This window comes from Sinocyclocheilus anshuiensis, unplaced genomic scaffold (assembly GCF_001515605.1).
Source record: "Sinocyclocheilus anshuiensis isolate Anshui unplaced genomic scaffold, SAMN03320099.WGS_v1.1 scaffold187, whole genome shotgun sequence".
Taxonomy (NCBI): domain Eukaryota; kingdom Metazoa; phylum Chordata; class Actinopteri; order Cypriniformes; family Cyprinidae; genus Sinocyclocheilus; species Sinocyclocheilus anshuiensis.
In genome coordinates, this window is record NW_015552537.1 from 322,128 (window position 1) to 328,264 (window position 6,137).

At 40.1% G+C, this 6,137-nt stretch overlaps 1 long non-coding RNA gene across 1 annotated transcript in view; it reads right to left on the reverse strand.

The window, feature by feature from the left end:
- The window catches only part of LOC107663802 (uncharacterized), a 17,215-nt gene extending 13,560 nt beyond the window's left edge, over positions 1 to 3,655 (reverse strand). The window contains exon 1 of the long non-coding RNA XR_001631386.1: positions 3,645 to 3,655. This is a non-coding gene — a long non-coding RNA (uncharacterized LOC107663802). The remainder of the gene's footprint in view (positions 1 to 3,644) is intronic.
- Positions 3,656 to 6,137: the final 2,482 nt, after the last annotated feature.

A 6,137-nucleotide genomic window follows, 5' to 3' on the forward strand; every position in this document is an offset into this window, starting at 1 on the left:
TATATATATATATATATATATATATGTAACATTTCTGTCCCCCTCACTTCTGAAATGATGGCTACGCCCCTGTACTCACTCCATGCTGGTAAGACCACATTACTGTAATAATTAGCCCCAACAACAACAAAAAATACTTTAGATGAGCATTGTCTTAGTTAGTCCAACCCGCCAATTTGCAAAAGCGAGCCAAGTATTCCAAAAATGAGTCCCTCTTATCAGAGTTTTCTGCTAAATCCAATTTTTTTCATGGTCAGGTCTTCTGTAACATTCAGAGGGTGACTCAGAGGTGAAGGACAGCAGGATTTAAAATATAACGTAGGCCCAAGTAACTCAGAAAACTATATGTTACACAGCAAAACAAAAGCGCAATGAACACAGAATACATTAAACATGTGCAGGGATTGGGAAACGTTTTTTTATTTTGCTCTTCACAAGTTGTGTTTTGGATGCTGGTGACCCCAGAAGGCCTTTAACTAGCTTAACATGCTTCTCTAGAAAGATCATGTTGGTTGACCTGAATTTTTATGCCAGCCAGAACTAACCAGCCTAAACTAGCATGGAAATTCTTGCAGGAAGAAAGAAAAAGAGGGGTTATCAGCCACTGAGGAACTCACAAAGCAAGTCTGCGATTAGCAGAAAAGTGCCACTTCAACCTGCATGACTTCATCAAGCTGTCAAAGCCACTGAACTGCAGCTCGCTGGAGTGACACTGTCACGGTCAACGGAACAAATGCGAGCCCTGGAGGTTAAGACCCTCATAATCACACCAGTCACAGGCTTTTTCTGTCTAATTAATATTAAAATGCCTGATAAAACTCATGGGTGAAGTAAATGTAAACACACAGGCCTGCAGTCCTCTGGAAAAAGAAAATCAACAGAGGTCAAGGAACGAGTCTGAGCCAGAGACAGGCGATGCTAATGAGAGGAGGTTCTCTGGAGATCTTCCTGTGAGCAACACAGTGGCAAGGGCTCGACCCCGTACCTCCCTCATGAAAGATTCATGCCAATGACTGGCAACTCAACGACAGAGGGAAACTTTCTCTTGTGCTCTGAGATGATGCTAAAGAGTCTTTAAAGCACATTAAACTCCAACACTAAGGACATGAATAAATGGAAATAGCTATAATAACTCTCCTGCAATGCAAACATTGACTGGTCAATTAAGAGAAATAGCATGGAACAACTAATGTGAGTGGGATGCATCCATAAACTCCATCATCTCAGTTAATGTGTTACTGTCAGTGAATGTTAAAGAGAGGACAACAGCGTTCTGACATTAGCTGAAGGAAAAAAAATTTTTTTGTGGGTTTGTATGAGGTTTGTAGCTCACACTCACACGCTGATAACCAACACTAGGGTCTTTGAAGCAAGAGCTCACATGTGCTGGGGCTTCATTCCTCAGATGAAACATGCGTAGATACTATCTTCCTGCATTTAAGTTAGATAACGATATAAAATTATCTTCCATAGCGAATATAAAAACAACATTGATTGCAACAGATAATTAGACTGTTATTACAGAACAAAACAGGTTGTTATCCTCATATCTGGCCAACATTCCAGTTGTGCTAAAATATAGTTATATAGCTTTGACTGTTTGCCGTCTCACTGCACAGCTCACATAGCGAATCATTACTTATGTTGCAAAACAATGTTCTCAGGACGAGATCTTTAGCAAGAATGACACATTTTTTATTAATATTTTTTAAAATGATTTATGTATTTAATAATGTAGGTAATATTTAAGAATAACATTTTTAATTATAGCTGATATAGATGCAACAGCAGATTTTTTTTTTTTGTAAAAATCACAGACATTTTAATCATGCAAATATTGCTTACACTATCCCTGAATCAGTATTTCACAGGATGGTGATCAAGGTCCAAAAAGCACATAAAAGTACTATAAAAGCAGTCCATATGAATTGTGTGTTATTCTAAGTCTTTTGAATTTGTTGCTTTATGTGAAAAAAAAGACTGTATTCACTCAAAATCCTTGCTGATTTGAATCTGACAAGAACATTTGTTTGTCTACATAAGCGAAGCACCGTGAACACGCTTCACTCCAAATAAGGAGAAGAAACAGCTCACAAAGCTCACTGATACTGACAGTTTTTCCCTAAAGAAAACCAAGAAGAAAACACCCAGAACACACTATGTGCTAAAAGAAAAACACACACACAGCAACACATCTCTCACATACTGATCAGAACAGGCAAAAATCTGCTTTTCAAATAGTATTGTTTCAAAGAACAAGTTCAGAGCTCAAACTTTGGCTCACGTGAAACAGGCAACTCAGTAAGTGCAGGAAGTGATGATAGAAATCATCCTCGTGTTGGTGGAGTTAAACTCAGTGAGGGCCGCCGCAGGAGTTTGGACGGGTCACCTGGGGTGAGAACAGCGGGAGCCGCAGGGCGAGCTCAATCTCTGAACGCTACAGTAATGGCCTTGATTGACTCTCTCTCTCTCGTTCTGCAGTTCTTCTGACCCCAGCAGCCAGACAGACGAGAGCCGCGTTTGAAAGGGTCAAACCTCGCTGGCCCCGCTCTCGCCACCCTGCCTCTGCACACACACACACACACACAGAGAGAGAGACATGCACGTGGCCTGTGCTCTTTCCAGATGGTGGTCTGTGATCATTTATTAATGAGGAAGTTCAGAGAGTTACTGCCAGCTGCTGCCAGCCTGCGCCATAGGCCTCACACACACACACATGCCCTCTTAATCCAGGTTCATTCCCTGTGGCCACTGAATGCAAAAATGTGTATTTTTCTAATTTTTTATAGAAATGAAGTAGCAGCTTACTCTTTAAATTTCTATCAATACCAAACAGTTGAGAGTAGCCAAACAGTAGCCATTGACTTCCATACTATTTATTTATTTATTTTTATTTTGTATTTTTTCCATACTGTGCAAGTCATTGGCTATCAGCAATTGTTTGGTTACCCATATTCTTCAAAATAGTCGAGGATTGAAACCGGAGCTCTTGATGACTCTTGAGGACATCATGTCATCATCAGGCCTCTGTCATGCTGTCTGTGAGGATGTCAAACAGCAGACGTCCTGCTCTGAGTGGAAATGGACAACGGTGCAAACAGACTCCACCAAAATAATCTTCTGAATTCTTCTTTAGAAGGATTTGTTCAAATAAAATCCATACTTGAGAGGTTCAGTGTTCAGCCATCCTGATGTTACACAGATAAAACATGATGCTATAGGACACCCGTCTTCTGGATTTATCAGTCTTCTTGGGTGTAACCAACATGCAGGACACCATTTATGGTAATATGAGCAGAAAACCAGAAATTATGTCACAGAGAAGACGGCTGTGACATCATTTCATTTACGGCCCTCATAAAGGTCGTATGAAAAAATGAGATTTAAAGATAACATTGAATGTGAAAGAAATTATCTGTTATTATGAGCATTAAGATACAAGTATTGAAAACCGTAAACTTTATAATTCTGAATGGTAAATTCTTTATTCATAAATGCCGAATGTCCAAAAACTGAAGTCACTTAATCTTGTGAAAATTGTGAAAGCTACATCTATTGTAAATACTATGATCTGTATTTGATGTCTTGTGAATTTTATTTATTTATTTACTTTATTATTATTATAAGGATTAAGGTTTGTATACTAACATGTTTTAAAGAAAGAATGAATGTTTTTACATCTGTGTGGTCATTACATTAAAACGGTTGTTGAAAATAATATGTATCTGTCAATGACAATTTACACTGAAACACTTGATTTTAATATTCATCCAGGGCTCATACCTGAAAGAGGCCACATGTAAAAGCTCTGGCTTATTAAACACACACACACACACACACACACACACACACACTCACACACACACACACACACACACACACTGAAGTGTTTGTCCCGTGTTTTGCCAGATGTGGTGCAGTGAAATATTCCCTGTTGGGAGTGGATTAATATGCCATTTCTGCGGCTGCGTTACATGCCTGTATGTTCTGTTTTCCTGAACTTTGTGTCAAACCCACGTCAGCCGACCCCTCATGACCTTTGTTAGGATTGAAATTCAGCATAGTCATAACCTCACAACCTGCCACCTCAATTGGTCTGATTACATGCATGTTTTATTTATAGTGGTCATATGATGCGATTTCAATTTTTCCTTTCTCTTTGGAGTGTTACAAGCTCTTGGTGCATAAAGAAGATCTGTAAAGTTGCAAAGACTAAAGTCTCAAATCCATTGGTGAGCATACATAAGCTTTAGACACAGAGGAGCTTCGTAACTTCTGGCTTGCAGCTTTTAAAAAAGGAAATTCTGCATGAAATGGAAACTCAGAATGGTAAAAGCACCAAAAGGCTCTTTATTCCATCTGAGCTCCAGCTATTTCAAATAAACATGCCATGAGATGTTGGGAAGCAGCGGATCATGAACGGCTGAGGCTTGTGTCACTCACAACCACTTCAAATCATCAGCTGTGTTTGCTTCAGTGGGCGGAGCTTCACACCACCCTTACTGATTTACTGAAGTCAGGCACATCTGTCTATATGACACCTGTGTTAGCCATAAACATTTACAATTATGCACTTGGCAGATGCTTTTATCCAATGTGAGTTGCATTGCATTTAATACAAATAATACATACATTTGATCAATTCATGCATTCTCTGGGAATCAAATTCATGCCCTTTTGCTAATGCCATGATATACTGAATAGGATTGGATTGAACTGAGTCTCTGCAAATAAGTCCAGTGCTGATTGAGAGCTGAAGAAATAAAGGCTCCTCAGAAGATGTGAGATGTTCTGGAGGCTTGTGAAGATCATTCCTCCGCTGAGGAACAGTGAAAGTAAAGCTTCTGGAAACAAACGCTCCTCAAAAGATCCTGAGGATCAGATTTGAGACTCTAAAACATGATTGATGGAGAATCAAGTAAAGCTGAGCTGCTTCAGTCCAGTAAGTGTTCATCTGGAGATATTACTGCAGTTATTCTGATGTTTACTTGATAAAAAGCAGTCAATATTTGACACGAGAAGCACCAGCTGAAGCTGGACGTTTCAGAATGTTTTGATGTGCTGGTTATTTTCAGTGTTTGATTGGCAGGTGAGTAAGCGGTGCTCACGGTCTGAGACGCATCAGATAAATGAGCGTTTACACTGCAAATGCAAAGTGCTCTACAGTAAGTATACAGAGAATACAAAAGTCTCCGTATAGACAGCCATCTGTCGAAAACAAACTCTTTCTAAGGTGCAGAAGCCTTCAAACGTTCCAGCTGGCATTTTGGTGATTATGCTTTTATGTAAATGCAGTGAGAACTTGAGAGAGACAGGCACTGCCGCCCATATGTTTGAAACATGTCACATGAAACATGAGGCAAATTCTGCCTAGACAAAACAGATATATTTCATTTCCTTATTGCTCATAAAGGGTGATTCAAACATGGAGCATTCTGACGGTCCCAGACAAGCATACTGAACAGCTGAGACACATGTGGGCCAACAGACAGACAGACGGTCTGGAGTGCAACACCTTAGAGAAATGCAGACGTATGTGTGTGTGTCAGAAGCGGCAGACAGGTGACCCAGTGAGGACTTTACAGAGACCCGCATGCGCTTCTGATGTGATGCTGATGGTATCTGGATGTTTTCTCCTCAGCACTGAATGACTGTGTGAGAGGAAGATATAGAGGTCCATTTCTCCTTCTTTGCATGCAGGTAGAAACTCATGAAAAGCCTGCGCTCAGCGTGACTCAAACCAGATGTGTGGAGATCCCGGCATACAAAAGAAACCTGCAAAAACACCATACACCTTTATTTTGTCTTGTAGCGTGAGTTCATTTCCAGTGCAAACCGTCATTTCACACACACTCAAAAAGCATCTGGAATCTGATCTACATGCAAACAAACCTAACACGCACTTGTCGGTTCAGCGATAATTACACCCAAGTAGAGGCAATTAAACAGGTAAATGTGAACTTGACTCAAGCTTTCATTTAAAATAGGAAATCTTAAGTTCACCAACATGCCTGCATTTTTACGAGGCGATAAAACTGGTCGAGGGAACGAACAGAAACCCCGGAGGTTCAAAGTGAGAGCTGCTAAAACATTTCTTCTCTGGAGTTTCCCCCTCTAGCGTGTTCATAAAACATCAT